Genomic DNA, 17,287 nt, shown 5'->3' with positions numbered 1-17,287 from the left:
TTTAAATTTAAATTTATATTATGTGGTACGATCAAGATCTTGTTAGTATAAAAATAAGGACAAAATACACTTTATGCTCCTGTAATTTAGTAATTTTTTACACAATCCTCTTATAGTTATAAAGTTCTATTTAACTCTCTCATAGTTTGGATTAAAATGTCAAAAAGACGGAAATGATCATTTGTAACGAAACCTATCAAAATATCGAAATTACCCTGATAGGTTGTCGAACCTGTGCAAGAATAAATATCTGTTCAAACAAAATATAATTTCTGTAAATAGTGATAAGTAGTGTCGAATCCACAGGGACTGGGGATATTTGTCTCTTTTGAAGTTCAAACTAACAATAGGGGGTTTTTATAGAAATTAACAATAAGTTATGCTAATCGAATAATGCAATTAAATAAAAATTAGATGGCAAATTGCAAAAACTCAAATAGTATTGGACAAGCTCTAGTCAAGAAGCAACTTCGGAAATGGTTCTTCTAATTGATCATCGATGCAAGAATAATTCCTTATATAAACTGATAAATAAGTTATAATTGTCAAACAAGCGATGACAATCAATTTCTCCTTAATTATCGATAGCTAAGGTACGACTGTTAGCTATTACCCTAATTACAAAATAACCCTAGATACGACTGTAGAATTCAATTTCGTAATTGCTTTAAAATTTAGAGAAATCCTGTTCTAACCAAACAACACGCTACGAGGGTTGTTTACAAATTAGCCAGTATATTTTCTAGACATAATCGAGGTTATGTTAGTTGCCACTAATTTAGAATAATTAAACAATTACGGATTTAAATACTCTAATTGATTTTAGATTATTGAATTAATCTAACATCCGGGCCCAGGATACTTGAATTATACAATAACCATAAGAAAATAAAGTAGGAAATATACGAATACCAGAAAATTATAGGAAAAAGTAAAATCAGTTAGATCTCACAATTTAAGTTGAACCAAGTCCTTCATATTGTTCCTTGGCTAGAAATAAAAGTTTAGTTCATCTCTATCGATGGGATCCTACACAAAATTGCCGAAGTAAATGTTGAAGGCATTTGTCCTCCAATTGAATATAATGAAAAAATGATGGAATAGTTCCCCAAAAACAATGAATAGTCAACCCCCCAGGAGAATTAGCTGACAAAGTCCAAAAACAAAAGAAAGAAAAATCAAAGTTGTCTGACCACCTCTTACTACCTAATTTTCCTTCCTATCCGGCTACTAAGAGGAATAAAAGGGAAGACTCCTAGTCTCTGTTAACCTCCCTCTATTTTTGAAAACAACCAAAAGAAGAAAAAGAAGAGTCCCCCAAAATTGCTCATCGTCTGCCGCAGTTGACCACTGGATAAGGAATACCATCTCCGTTTGGACTCTTGTTTCCTTTTACTACTCCAACTCTTCTGTTGACTATCATAAAAATTAATTTGACTAACCCGAAGGTGTACAACTTGACAAATTTGCACTTTGTTTATGATATTTTGTTCCAACTCCCTGCAATAAGTACAAATGCCAAAAATGAATAGAATCTGCTAATTAATACACATTCGGTAAGGTAATAGGAGGAAATTAATTATAAAATAAATGATAAAATTGTGACCTATCAATTCCCTTCACACCTAGACCATGCTTGTTCTCAAGCACGAGAATAGCAAACCAACATCAATTCCTGATAATGGCTATCACTCAATCTACCTTATTGCCAAGATACCGAGAAATACACATATCAAGCATCAATGGTCAAGATCCAAGAAACATCACCTCAGTTAGCTTCTAAACCACAGGCTCCTCCAATTTATGGTTAACTATTCTAAGAAAAAGGAATGGTCGATCAACATTTATCAGCAAACGGTCCAACTATTAACCAAAATCTCAACATTAGACGCATAGATCAACGGGCTAACTTTAATCACACATTTACACAACTTTCACATTTTTTTTTATATTTTTGACTAGATAGTAATAATAATAGACTTAGTCTCTAGCCATTAGAGCCTTTTGATGCGAACTCCAACATTGTCGGATGAAGGAGCCCAGTTACTCAGCTGCAATCGCTATAAGACCACGTACTCATAGAAATTACTATTTTTTGACGCAAGGATCGATATTTTTGGTGCAGACCCCTAGTTACTTAGCAGTAATAACTAGCGGAGTACAGCCAAATTTATTTACAACTAGGTAACAAAATAACTCAAGATATCACATAAAATAATAGCAGCTAGCCTCATTTCCTCATACATGGAGAACTAAGGTTAATAATTAGACCAATTTACAAGTCAAATGTCAAGCAGTTATTCTCTATGCTTAGAAAAGTTAATCAAAAATTGTAAGCATCACAAAAGCATCGATATTCACCAAAGAGATATTTCGGACTTAACCAAATTAACTTGATACACTTTCATTACTAAAATTTGACAATAGGAGAATTAGAGTTAGCCAACCATCATCAATCCTTGGCAGTCACAGAAATGCTGATTACTAATAAAAGTGAAAAGAAAAAAAAAAGAAAAGCAGAACAAATAACAAGAAATAAAGGAAACATATCTAAAAACTAAAAATACTAATTGTACCATAGCTCCCCCCACACCTAAATCCGACATTGTCCTCAATGGAGGTCATAAAGCAAATAGGACAATGAAACTTCCCAAAATACGTGGTGGAGGGTCCCGACTGGCTATGGAATAGGTGGGAACGGCGGAGTGAAGCCAACATGGTGGAAGTAGGCGGCCAAGTTCTGAGACTTCTGGGCCACCTAATCAGCAATATTCATCACCCGCTCGTCCATTTGATGAACATGTGCTCGTACATATCGCCACTTAGAATCGGAGGCCAGCGGTGGAGGAGGTACAGAAGAGGAAGGTCCGGTAGTGTCATTAGCAGATCTAGGAGCTGAAGAGGACCTTGGTCGTGTAGAAGGGCGGTGACCCGGTGCTCGAATAGGTCCCAGGAGTGTAAATCAGAGGGTACCATCAACCCGCTCTATAACTCCTATTTTTAATAGACAATCGTCATCCAGAAATTTCATGTCAAAAGCCAAATGGAGATTGTGGTTTTGGAGATTAAGAACCCCTAACTGGATTACCAGGTGTGTGATATACGACCTGAGTATCAAGACTTTGTTTTTCTTGGCTAAAACTGTCTTAAATTGAGATGCCAACCAACACCCCAAATTTATCTTAATATTATTCTTCATATACCAGATAAAGAAGAACTCAGGGCGAGAAAGTATTCCAGAGCTATCCTTGCGACCCGAGTAACTGTAGGCTAAGAAGCGCTGAATATATCGGGAATTGGGTTCCTTAAGATAAGAACTCTTGGATCTAGAAGAGTCATATCGGTCACTTTCAACAGACATTTCTTTCCAAATATCGGGGTAGTGAGAGAAAAATTGTTCTATGTAGTCACAAGCACTCTTAGCGTACTTCCTAGTCTCAACATATTCCCGAGTAATGAATCCAAATGCCAAATTGAACTGAGTAATGGAGAAATGGAACTCTTGACCCATTAGTCAAAAGTGAATCACATTTGGAGTATCTATAGTATACCCCGTAGGCAGGTCAAACTAAAAAGTGGAGTAAAACTCTCTAACCAGTTCTGCAAAGGCGGGACAAAAAATATCAAGATAAGATCGCCAACCAATGGCGGTAAACATCCGTTCAACCTCTTCCCTTATACCCAATACATCCATGGTAAGCTTCTCATAACTTTTGCAGGGGATAATTTGCCGCTCACAACACATGGCATATCGCTGCTTATCGGTAGCCTTAGTGAAGTTTAAATGACCTCCAAAGTGTGTGGGTACATCCACGTGGACTCCTTTATCCCTACCGAGGCATTTTCGTACACCTGAAGAGGAAGGTTGGTTGGTAGGTTCATTCACAGGAATGGTAGGTTGGGGTGTAGAGGGTTGAGGTCTAGGTAGGGCTACTATCGAGCCAAGTCGAGCTCGAGTAACACTATACTCGAGCTCGAACTCGATCTCAAGCAGTATTACTCGAACTCGAGCTCGAGCTCGAACGAGTATATAAATTTAAGCTCGAGCTCGACTCGATAAAATGAAAACTAAACTCGAGCTCGACTCGTTTGAAATCGAGTAAATATCAAGCCTAAGCTACTCGAGATCGAGCTCGAGCTCGAGTTCCTATTTTCTCAAATTTCAAATTCCAGATTCATGTTAACAGGTTTGCCTTTCCAATATAAACCAGAATTCCAGATTTCCAGACTTCGAATATAAACCATGACTAACAAGTGTATATGATGAAACAGGTTTGCCTTTTCAAATTCATCTCAAAGTACAGATAATATCAGTTAACATCCTCACAAATAAAAGTTAACAAGATATCGAAATAGACTTGAACCACCACTGATCAGTTAACATCCCAAATTAGTGTCAAAAGTTTCGAGCATTACAAAATACAAAAGTAACAAGTCAGCTTGAACTACCACTGGTCAGTCCATCAAGATATCAAAAAATGAACAACACCGCAAGACAAGCACATAAGATTCCAGTATGCATCAAGATTCAAAAGGACAAGTGCAACCACAACTTGTTTAACAAAAGAAAGGTGCTAGTCTGCTTGGCATCCCAGTACGCATCAGAGGCCAACCCAAGATTCAAAAATTGCAGTCCTATCAAGAATGCAGCTGTATCAATTTAAAGGACAAAAGTAAGAAAAAAATAATTAAGAACTACAAGATTCCATAAGGACCATACTACTAAACGTGGCTGTTTGAGAGACATCTTCATACTTTCGGCAACTCAACTTCTTTAATTATCTTAACTTGCTGCATATTAGAAGAAAGAGAAAGAAAACAAAACATTACAGGTTAGAAATAATTTAGAAAATAATAAATTGAGTAACTTATGCACAAATAGTGGTCTCAAATACTAAAATACTGAATATTACCTTCATTTTCTTTTTGATTCCATGGAGATTTCTACACCAGTCTCCGGCACATAGCAATACTTGAACAGTTTCCGGGTGAAATGAAGCTCGATAGGAGTCTATTACTCGAGTCCCGGCACTAAACGTTGCCTCAGATGCCACTGTACTTACTGGAATGGCCAAGATATCACAAGCCATTTGAGACAACACTGGATAGGAAATTCGGTTTATTTTCCACCATTCCAAGCAATCAAATGCTTTCAGGTCTGCTCCAGTCTTTTGGCGAGGCTTATCTAAATAATCAACCAGTTCCGACTTAAGGGGTTCGTTAGTCTCAACTTCATCACAAGAGACATCGAGATCATCCTAAGAAGAAGAAGCTGGTGCATTTTTTCGCCGCCCTTCTAAAGAACAATATTCCATTGCTCTTCCTTCTATACTTGCCATTAAAACAACATATTCCTCATAAAGATCAAATAGGACTTTTTGAACATTTGAAATATGCTCTTGAGCTTGGAAAGGAGGATACATTTGAGGCTATGCAAACTTTACAACTCGCATTTTCTGTCTCGGATCTAAAATGGCAGCAATTGCCTTTAGCAAATTACAGTCACCCCAATATTTATCAAACTTGGATTTCATCTTTGTTACCATGGCCCGGATGAAGTCGTCTTCATTGTTGACTTGGGCATCTAAAACTTTCTTAATTTTTGCCACCTCTTGAAGGAACAAGTTGCTTGTAGGATAATCAGTCCCAGACATAATATGTGTGGCTGTCCAAAATTTCTCCAAGATAGAGCAAACCTTTTCTACTTTATCCCAATCATCGGGAGATGGGCAAAAATCATAAAGTGGCTCTCTATCTTGAAAGCGGGGAAAAACATCTCTAAATTTGATGGCACAATTCAGCATCTCGAAAGTGGCATTCCATCTAGTCCGACAATCATAAAGCAATTTTTTTCCAGGTATTCGGAGTTGTTGGGCAATTTCAGCAAACAGCAAAGCTCTTCCCTCGGAGCGATTGACAAATTCCACACTTTCCCTAATATTGTTGGTGATGTCCACTATCTTGGAAAGGCCATCTTGAACCACAAGGTTCAAGATGTGTGGACAACATCGAACATGAAAAAGTTTGCCTCCACATAGCAGCTTTTTTGATCTAGAGAAGTCATCCTTCAAAAGTCGGATAGCAACATCGTTATTGGAGGCATTATCGACTGATATAGTATGTATCTTGTGATCAATTTCCCATTCCTTCACGCACTTAAAAATTGCAGCAGCAATCTCCACCCCACGTCGAGGTGGTGGTATGTGAACAAAATTGAGAATTCTCTTCTGAAGCTTCCAATTTGAGTCAATCCAATGTCCAGCGATGACCATATACTCTATTTTCTGATTTTTAGATTTCCAAAGGTCGGTTGTGATGCTCACTTGTTGCACATGCTTCAACTTGTTCTTTTCAACTTCAAAGACTGTCACGCAATCATTTTTTGCTATTCCCCGAGAGATCTTTTGCCACTCTGGCAATCCCCGTCTCATCATGATGTTAAAACCTTCTTCCTCCAAGATAGTGAATGGATGCTCATGCATTAACACCCAATGTGCAGCAGCCTCTCTCATTGCCTCCATATCAAACTTACCAGTATGTAATGCCGGTAAAGTCGAAAATATCTCATCAGCTGGCTGGAAATTTAGTTTTGTTTGCTGTGCTACCATTCTAAGATGCACTTTTCTAGCTGAACACGAAATCCTATGCCTTAACATGCTTGAAGTTTGCTTAGATTTGCCCCTTGAAAGTTTTTTCCTACAATGGACGCACGTGGCATAGAAAGTGCCATTTTCTTCAATTTCATCAAAGTCATCCCAAACTTGTGATGTTTTACTTCTTTTTGGAATATGAAATTCATCATCACCTTTATCTTGCTCTCCTTCTGTTACATTTTTCTCTATAGCATTCACTTGTGTTCCTTCATTCTCAACTGGAGTTTTTTCAGTTCCTTGATCAGTCACATGTATTTCTGGATTTGGAGTTGTGTTGTTGCTAACAAAAACAGGACTATCGAGCAATATTGGAGAGGATGAACCAACATTTGATAGCTGAGGGATAGAAGAAATCTCAAGTGGACTACATCCACCTTTAATTTGCCAAAAAAAAAAAAAACCATAAACTTGATTAAGTCTTAAACTATTAGTACATTAATCTCACAGTAATCATTAAGTCTTAAACTACAAGGATTACATGTTGGTTTTTCATCAACCAAGAACATGCCAAATTACATTACATGTCGGTTTAGCCAATTGCATAGGGGCAAGGTCCATTCAAAACCAAACAATGAGCCAAAATCTAAGCAGTCAACTTAGTCTTTTGCACAAATCTTTTGTTGGGGGCTACTAATTCAATGCCAAGAACAGCAAAATGCTTTCAGCAATTCATACGGGATATAGCAAAATGCTTTTAGGTGAAGTGTGGTCCCTCTGCTAGTAGTGCACAATCCACTATCACTAGTAAAGTAAAGCAAAATGCCAAGGATAGCAAAATGCTTTCAGGAATTCATACGGGATATAGCAAAATGCTTTTAGGTGAAGTGTGGTCCCTCTGCTAGTAGTGCACAATCCACTATCACTAGTAAAGTAAAGCACACTATATAATGCTTGACAATGAAAAACAAAGATTATATCCACGGGGGAAATGAAATCAGTTTCAAGAAAGCTTCTTTCCTATCTCTTCTTTTTACTCTTACTCCCTGAGACTCGTGGAGAAAGAACAGAGACAAAGTGCAGAATGAATCAGTAGGTTACTTAGTCCCTGAGGTACAACAGCTAATCTTGAACCACCAGTAGAAGGGCCAGTGTCACTTTGCATTTTTTCTCCAAAAATTTACAATAGCTTTTACTCCCTTTTGATTCCACCTTAAATTTAAGCCGCAAATTGCTTATTTAATAGCTTCTATTCACTGTCAACAAAACCCACAATTTTTACCAAAGACCCAAAATTAGGTTTTCATATTCTGAAGCAGAATGGGAACTTAGACTCAAAAATTCACACCCAAATACCAAGGTCAGTCGTTTATTACCTCAAATGAGCTGCATTAACTGCCGGCTGCAAGGTGCTTTACAATCGAGTGACATTTCGCCGCTAGTCATGCTACAAGTGCAGAGAAGAAAATCAGCGGCTCAGCGGGACCATGTTGTGATTTGTGAAGTTGAAACCAAAAGGAGAAGCAAAGCACGACGGCGATGTTGGTTTTTGCTCACCTGCGAGCTGCGATGAAGTACTAAAGCTTTGAACTTTGAAAGTGAGATTGTGAGAGTGCATTCTTGTTTAGGGTTCAGACAATAAGGTAAACGAGAGTGATTTTTTTTCTTGTTTTTAATTTTTTACATTTTAGATTTATCACATTATCATTTTGCCATCCATCACTTTTTTTAACTAAATATTATTTCATGTAAATTTATTAAAACACAAACCCATAATAGTCATTCCATACTTAAAATATATATAATATATATTATACGAAAACTCAATTAGGCTCGTCGAGCACTTGAGTAGTTATTTTAGGAGCTCGAACTCGACTCGTTAAATGTAACGAGTAGCTCGAGCTCGATTTTACCGAGCTCGAGTCAAGCTTTTTACCAAGCCGCTCGCGAGCTACAGAACCCCTAGGTCTAGGGGTTTGAGATTTAGAAGTGGATTTTTGTTTGACCATAGTGTCTACCATGCACAATCACCAAGAGAAACAGAATTTCCACCAAATATATGAAGCAAGTAATCCAGAGGTGGTAACTACATCCAATGTAACAATCAACTCAATAAGCATAGATTATTGCACAATTTATCCAACCAAAATCGCAACGAATGTCCCAAACAAATCAACACGCAGTCAATAGGTAGATTACTCCTAACAATGCAATTTAATTCAACCGATTTCAACCACCAAATCAAGGGTCACTGGTATCTCCCAATTCAACAGTCAAATGCAGAATTTATCCAACCACAATATCAGAAAATTCCCAAACAACGCAGCAACTCAAATGAAGAACCAGATGACTCCCAGAATCGGTATAATTCAGCAAAGCATTTCCCATTTGAGTCAAATAATTACTTCCAGAAATAATACTTCAAAATTTGATACTCCAGAGAGTTAGTTGAGGGGGGAAAGAAGTGGATTACCTCTACCACGTGCTCGGTTGACGCCGACGCGTCATAAGGGTGGAAATCCTTCTGATGAAAATTTTGAGGATTGCACATTACCACGTGTCCAGGTGACGCGGGCACGTCATGAAGGCAAGAACTCTTCTAATGAAGAGTCGTTGAATTAAAAGTTACTGCACGCCTTGTTGACGTAGGCGCGTCATGTCGGTCAGTCGGCTCCAAGATCGAAGGAAGAACTCTTTAGGTGACTTGACGTAGGCATGTCATGAGGGTTGAAACCTTTCTGATGAAGCACTTGGGAGTTGCACATTACCACGTGCCCTGTTGACATTGGCGTGTCATATCAGGGGAACACCTACTAATCATCAGAAACGAAAAATTAAACCAAAAATTTTGGAAAACTTTAAGAAAACATATTCAAGCTATCAACTAGAGTTGAACAACAACTAAAAAAAATTGGGTTGCTTCCCAATAAGTGCCTTTCTTTAACGTCTTTGGCTAGACATGGCTAGGTGTTAGCAATTAGAGCAATTTGGTGTGTCCAAATGTTTCACCTTCACTTCTCCACTTGGAAAGCTCTCGTAATAGTGTTTGAGACAATGTCCATTCACCACAAACTTTTTGGCCGTCTTAGTACTCTGGATTTCTACTACACCATAGTGAAAGGCATGAGTAACAATAAAAGGGTCAATCCATCGAGAACGCAGAGAAAAGAAACTGAGATTTGCTAGTTAATTCCACATATGATGGTTTTGAACCAAAACAAAAGAGTTTTCAAAGGAATAAAATGCATTTTTTACTTATTTACCTCCTGAAAAAGTTTCCGCTTTGAAAAAAAAGCTTATCCAAGATTTGAATATGAAATTCTTGATTTTCAAGGAGAGAGCCTATCTTGAGGTGTAAGAACTGAGGGAGCTTTGAAAATGTAGAGTGATCGCATCCGAGAGCTTGAAGTTAGTGTGATCGAGGGGCAAGTGTATTAATAATTTCGTGGATAGCTTTAGGAGTTCCATAACTGCATTGACTATAGGGAAAGACAGCTAAAAGATAAAATGAAGAGGCTAAAGTTTGATAAAGTGTAATGGTGAAGGTTAGGACATGAAGGATCTCAGTGCTAGATCTAAGGTTGAACAAATTGAAGAGATTGAAATTATGAAGGTTGTCGTGGCCTAAGTGAGTAAATCCCTGGTTAGGGTTTCTATTGATGGTGATCCGATTTGAAATTTGATGCATGTCTTGAATGTGTATTGTGCTAGCACTGCAGACTTGCTTAATTTCTGATATATTTGGACTTGTTATATGTTTACTTGTACCTGTTGTAATCATATGCATCAATCTTGTGAAATCTGATAATTGCACTTTGGATTATGATTGACTAGTATTGCATCTATGATTACGTGATCCTTGCCCTTTTATACCTATACTGCCTTAAGCTTGTGTGAGAAATAGAAACCGGAGAATGGTGTTGAGGATATAGATAGTATAGGAGTACGGTTTAAAGATATATGTTGAATACATTGGTGTCTGATCATGATATGAGTTAATCATTGTTTGGGGTGCGAAGTAACTTGATGATTCACTTTAGTCCATGGGACGAATGAATGTTAGCAATGATGACTTAGTACCTATATACATTTGAACATAATGGTATGTGTATGAAGATAATACAGGTTTAAGAGTTGTAAACTTTCACTTATGTGTTGGTGAAAGACTTTTGTCCTATGATTAGTAGTTAAGGTTCAATGATCCATAAGTAAAGGGAATGTAAATTGGTTTTCGAGTTTTAGATATAAGCTAGATAGTTTATGGGAAGAAATTTAATCTATCTTTTGACAGTGGAACCTGTTATACCTGACTTTAGAAAAAAAAATCCAGTACTTCATGTTTAAAATCTCCTATTCTAGTTTTACTTGCTACGTGTGAAGTTTGACAAAAAAAAAATGATGATGAATTAAAAAATTTTCCATTTGATAATATAGCTCTTTGCCTTTCTATGCCTTTTAGATACTGATATTTAAATTTGCTATAAATGTGCTTGTAAAAGTAATTTAGAATCTTCAATCCTGTTTTTCTTGTTTAAGTTATTTGGGTAATTCTCTTGTATGATATTTTCATGAAATTTGAGTTATTAAAATCGTATCGTTTATAAAAGAAAAGGTTTTAACCAAGTATTTTATGTTGTCCCCTTCTTGTCTTTCCACTTTAGAGTTAACTAAGGGAGTCTTTGCAAACAATCAAGAATTTAAGAATTTATTCTTACGAGTGTTATTCTGAAAATTTTATAGCCTTCTCCTAAAAACTTCAAATATTTTGATTTTGTTATAAAGCTATATTTTCTCTTTGTAGAGAGGAATGAACCCAAGAGCCTTATTATATTTGATGTAAGGTTTGAATTTATCGGAGTAAGTGACTAGGGGATTATGATAAGATATTATTGAATTTAAGGTTTATCCTTTAGTGTTTTGATAATTGTATACATTTGTATGGAACTAGATGTGTTTTTTTTGAAGTTATTGATTACGTGGGGTTTCTTTCTAACCATTTTGAAAGATTATTAGGGTTAAAGCCCAGTAGGATGAAATTACTGCATTGTTAAGATCTTATAGAATTTGATATACGAAGCATTAAAGTTCATTGAGAGTACTTAAGGACCACTGGGATATTGAGGTAAGGATTTCATGATTTGTTCTTGGATTGAAATCCGTAGATTGACAAATTTCCTGAGGTGCTCTTTATTACTTATGATTGGCTTATTAATGAGGTAATTGAATTTGCGGAAACGAGTGAAAAGATTAGGGATACACGACTTACGGGATATCTAGCGCGGAATAGGTTTTACAATTCTTAAGAGCGGGATGCAGAAGAGATATCTGAAGTTTTCGAACTAAGGTATGAATTTTGAGAACAAAATTCTATTAAGGGGGGAAGGATGTGAGGATCCAGATTTTTATTTTGTTTAGATTTATTCATTTATTTTACTGGTTTATCTAATTATTTAATTATTTATGCATTTATTCCAAATTAATTAATTTCATCCATTTTAATTGCATTTGCATAGAACACTATCTCATTTTATATTTTTAAAATGTTTGCTACTAAATTTAAAATTTCTGCAGCTTGTTTAGTGAGAAATAGTGAAAACACGTTTTTCGAGACAATATTCGGTCCGAGAGTGCAGTGGTCTTGGAGAATTAAAGATGACCAATTGTAGACTAAGAAAAGCTAATTGAGGGATTAGAAGTGAGTGAGATAAATTAAGCTCGATTAAGAGCACTAATTGTCCACTATTCAATTATTGACTTTTTGCACACAAGATAACTTTATGTCATATCACCTTTCCATCAAGTCATTTCACTCCAAAAGCTACCAAAACCCTTTCTTTCTCTCCTCTCCTTGGCCGGCCACCCTTCATCTTTCCTTGCCAAAAATTTCAGCTAGCTTTCTTCCACTTTTGCTTCAAGAACACACTCCAAACTTGCTCCTTTTCTTGGATTATCACTCAAACTTGAAGGGAGACTTGAAGGAGGAAGGAACCTTGGTGGGTTAGAGCTTAAACTCTAGTGGTTTGGTCTTCATCTCTTGGAAGTAAGGTAATACTCCAAAGCTCTCATCTTTTCCTTCAACTTATGGTTAGTTTAGTTAGTTATAACTAGGTAAACTTGGGTTGTTGATGGGTTCAAAGAACCTTGACACTAGATAGATGTCTTGAGGTGGCTTCTTAGGCAGTGGCCTTGAGGAATTGCTTGTTTAGTTGCTGTTTTGATGAGTTATGGTAACTTGGTTTTGGTTGAGAGTTGAAAAGAAAACTTGAAGAGAGAAAGAAGCATGCTGTCCGAAATTTCTGCTGGTTATTTCCTTCATTTTAATTTCAAATTTTGTTGTTATTTTGGTGCTATAATGCTTGTTATATATTAGTGTTTATGTGTGTTAATTATCTCCCAAAAAAGCATTGCATTTAGTTGAGTTAAAGTAGGGGAAAGTGAGATTCAAATCTGTAAAATTTTCTGATCAGGAGACCAGATGAGTGTGCACGTTTTGGCCCATAACTTTTTGTTTGGGAGTTGAAATCAAGTACCGTTTATGGCATCTAAAACTAGACTCCAAAGGCTTTCTAACAGTATAAAATACACCTCCTAATTCGTTTTCTATGAGCCGTAGTGAACCGGCAAAGAGGGCTGAGTTTCCTCACTATTTTCATCCGAGAAACAAGCATAGCTGCAGTTTGTAGCTCATTTTCACCTATCTTACAAAACGAATTTTAAAACAGTTCCTTCTAGTGATTTTTAGCATTTTGAATATAGTTTTCAACGCTGCAAACCATGCTAAATTTTGAGTTGTGTAACTTTAGTTATGACCAGATTTTAAAACTCTGTCCAGTGCTTCAAAACTGGAAATTTCGTGAAACAGGTTCCAAAAATCAGCTTTCTTAAAACTATTGTATCTTGGTGTAGAAAGGTCCGAATTGAATCTGTTTGTTGAATTTGAAACTATATTTGGGGTTCTATTAGTGGTATAAATTTCAAGGGCTGATTCTATTTTTATGAATTTTTTCGAATTTCCAAAGTTTACTGAAATTGCAAGTCTGTTTTGCTCAGTTCTGTCTGGAACAGTGATTTTGAGCTAAGATTTGAATGATTTTGGATTCGAATCTGGGAAAAGTGTCTTTTAGAGAGTTTTAGTGCATTGAGCCTAGTTTCCAACGGTATAAAATTTTCAATTTTTGGACTTATAGAACTTGAGATATGATTTTTCCAAGTGGTGTCACACAAAACTGAAATTTTCTGGTTTCAAATAAAATACTCTTTTAAGAACTTTCAACTTTCCTTTGAGATGTTTGGTCCGTTTTAAGTTTAATTGACTCGACTTGTGACCTTGAGAGTGAGTAGCAAGAAGATATTTTTTTTATTAGTCTTGGTTGAATACCTAGGTAATCATGATTGTGCATGTCTCAGGTGATCACGAGAACATCGAGGAGCTTGTCTGACCTCTCGCTTTGCTCTTGTTTTACCTTGACTGTTGGTGAGTGTCAAGTGCATGTTCAATGTTACTATGATTGAAATGATAATTATACAATTGCTATATGATATGTGAACTTGCCGAGACGAGGGAGTACTTTATCGCCCTCATCCTCTCTCTCTCTCTTGATCAAATGATACTTGTTACATGAATGTGTATGGCTTGCACTTGTACTCGAACGTGTTTAACTCGTGAGTACTGATCGGCAGCATGTACCACACCTTATTTGGGTGGGAGGTGCCTCTCATCTCTACTTAGTGCTATGATCGATTCTCTGAGCGACAGCATGTACCATACCCTATTCGAGTGGGAGGTGCCTCTCAGCCATGAACAATTCTAAGTCGATTGGAGCGTTGTCTCATCGACCAATCATGCTTGTGGGGACGCCCCAATCCATTGGCTAATCTCGTAATTCGAGCCGGTAAGGGTTTGATCGAGAAGTTTGGTGAATCATGAGAAATTTTATAGTTTAATCTTTTGAGATCTTGCTTGGCATACTTGATTAGTATCACCACCTCATGCTTGTTTAGTTTCGGATTCGAGTGAGTGTTATATTGGATGGAGGAAGTAAGTGGAGCACTACGGTCTTGTTGTTACTTGATTTGACGAAGAGTCAACCCTGAATGGTTTGAATCGATCGGGACGTGAAAATAGCTCCTGTATCCTTTCATGTGTGTTTATTTCTTAATTGTGCACTTAAATAAAAGTTCATGTTAAAGTTGCTTTCAAGTATGCTAATTGACTTATTGGTGCTGCTGGTTTGCTTGCTTGATTTTCTTGACCTCATTGAGTATTAACTCATCCTTTTAAGTTTGTTTTCCTTAACAGGTTTTGGGGGTGGAAGTTAGCTAGTATACTTTTGTATGATATTGGAGACTTTTAAAGTGTAAATTTTGTTATACTTGGGTATTTTGGATTGTAGTTGTAAGGGTATATTTGGGAGTTTTGGACTTATATATTTGAAGTATTTCTTAATTAAGTCGATGGTTGACTTGTAGTTCTTTATTAAACTTGAATGAGTGCGTGAGTCCTAATGAAAGTTGGGCAGGCGTTCCGCTGATACCTTAGGGTTCGCCCTAGGGAGAGGTGGGAGCGTCACAAATTCTTGCAGGAGCAATATCCACCTTATCAGCCTTGGTTTCACATCTTTCTTGGTCATTATATACGTCAACGCTGCATGATCAGAAAATATGACCTGAATTTTTCTAAAGAAAAAACAACTGCTAAAACCTCCTTCTCAGTAGTGGAGTAATTCAATTGAACTCCACTCAAGGCTTGGGATGTGTAGTAGATGACGTGAGCTACTTTTCCTATTCCCTGCCCCAACACTGCTCCCACTGCATGATCACTAGCATCACACATGATCTCAAGTGGGAGATTCCAATCAGAAGGTTGGATGATCGGTGGCGATGTCAACAGCTCTTTTAACTTGTTGAGTGCTCTCTCACACTCGACATCGAACTCAAAGGCCGCATCTTTTTGTAAGAGTTTGAGCAGAGGAGCTCCAATTTTTGAAAAATTCTTGATCAACCTTCGATAAAAACCTGCATGTCCAAGAAAAGAACGCACTTCCCGCACACTCGCGGAGTAAGGTAAGGCAGATATAATGTCTATTTTAGCTTAATCAACTTCAATACCCTTAGAGGACACTACGTGACCTAGAGCTATTCCATGCTCAACCATAAAATGACATTTTTCCCAATTAAGCACGAGATTAGTTTCTATACATCTCAAGAAGATCAATTTCAGGTTATCTAGATAATTATTGAAACTATCACCATATACACTAAAGTCGTCCATGAAAATCTCAATAATTTTCTCAACATATTCTGAAAAAAGGCTCATCATACATCTCTGAAATGTTACAGGGGCATTGCACAATCCAAAAGGCATTTGCCTGTATCCGAAAGTTCCAAACGGGCACGTAAAGGTGGTCTTCTTTTGATCCTCCGGTGCGATTGCAATTTAAAAATACCTTGAAAATCCATCTAAAAAATAATAGTAAGCTCAACAAACTAATCGCTCAATCATTTGGTCAATAAAAGGAAATGAAAAATGGTCTTTTTTCATGACAGCATTAAATTTCCGGTAGTCAATACAATGCCGCCATCTAGTGGATTTGTGTACTGGCATGAACTCACCCTTCTGGTTGGTCTCCACTGTTACTCCTGTCTTCTTTGGAACTACCCGTATCGGACTCATCCATGGGCTGTCTGACATTGCGTATCCCTACATCCAGCAGCTTTAGTATTTCGTTCTTCACCACTTCCATCATAAGGGGATTGAGCCTCCTTTAAACTTGCCGTATAGGTTTGACCTCTTTTTTGAACCTTATTCGGTGTATACACCCAGAGAGGCTGATTTCCTTAATGTCGGTGATAGTGCATCCCTATTGCTTGCTTGTGATTTCTAAGAACTCGGATTAACTTTTCTTCTTAGATATCCGACAGTCGCGCCGAAATAATCACCGGAAACGTTTCCTTCTTACGCAAATAAGCATATTTTAAGTGTTTTGGTAGAAGTTTTAATTCAAGTACAGGTGCCTGCACCACAGACGGTAATACCCTTTGGTGAGATTTGTGCACGAAAATAGGTGCGAGCTCATACCTTGTCGTCTTGACTGGTAACGATTGCAACGCCCCAATCATATTCTTTAGATCTTCACTCAATTCTACCTCATGAGTTGTGTCTAACTCGAGGTGCTTAGTTAAATCAACTTCTAACTCATCCTTGCTAATAATTTCAAACACTTCCTGCACCGCTGGGTCAATAGCACTTATAGAAAAAATAGAGCTAAAATTAGAGTTTGAGGGTTATTTCATGGTCTCAAAGATATTGAAATGAACAATTTCTCTATCAAATTTCATGGATAAGGCACCCTTATTAACATCAATTTTAGATTGGGTTGTGAACGAAAAGGGTCTACCTAATAGCAAAGGCGAGAGGTCGAGAGAATTATCATTATCCATGTCAAGTACATAAAAACCAGTTTGAAATTTTAACTAACACATCATCGACCAACCCGTCAGGATAAGCATTCGTTCGACCAACTAATTGGATTATTATCCTAATTTTTTTTAACGGACCTAGGTTCAAAGAAACATAGATAGATTTAGACATTACATTGATTGATGCTCCTAAGTCTAACATGGCATTTCTAATCAAAGTATTACCTATCCTACAGGGGATAATGAACATACCTGGATCCCCACACTTCGATGGGAGT

At 37.1% G+C, this 17,287-nt stretch overlaps 1 long non-coding RNA gene across 1 annotated transcript; it reads left to right on the top strand.

Moving 5' to 3' along the window:
* The first annotated feature begins 12,480 nt into the window (after positions 1 to 12,480).
* On the top strand, positions 12,481 to 15,040 carry LOC140010927 (uncharacterized). The gene is made up of 3 exons (XR_011818121.1): positions 12,481 to 12,635; positions 13,998 to 14,064; positions 14,890 to 15,040. It is a non-coding gene; the product is annotated as an uncharacterized lncRNA (long non-coding RNA).
* Positions 15,041 to 17,287: the final 2,247 nt, after the last annotated feature.

Source organism: Coffea arabica, chromosome 7e (genome assembly GCF_036785885.1).
Source record: "Coffea arabica cultivar ET-39 chromosome 7e, Coffea Arabica ET-39 HiFi, whole genome shotgun sequence".
Taxonomy (NCBI): Eukaryota; Viridiplantae; Streptophyta; class Magnoliopsida; order Gentianales; family Rubiaceae; genus Coffea; species Coffea arabica.
Note: the sequence above shows the minus strand (reverse complement) of the source record. Positions and strands in the feature narration are given on the sequence as shown.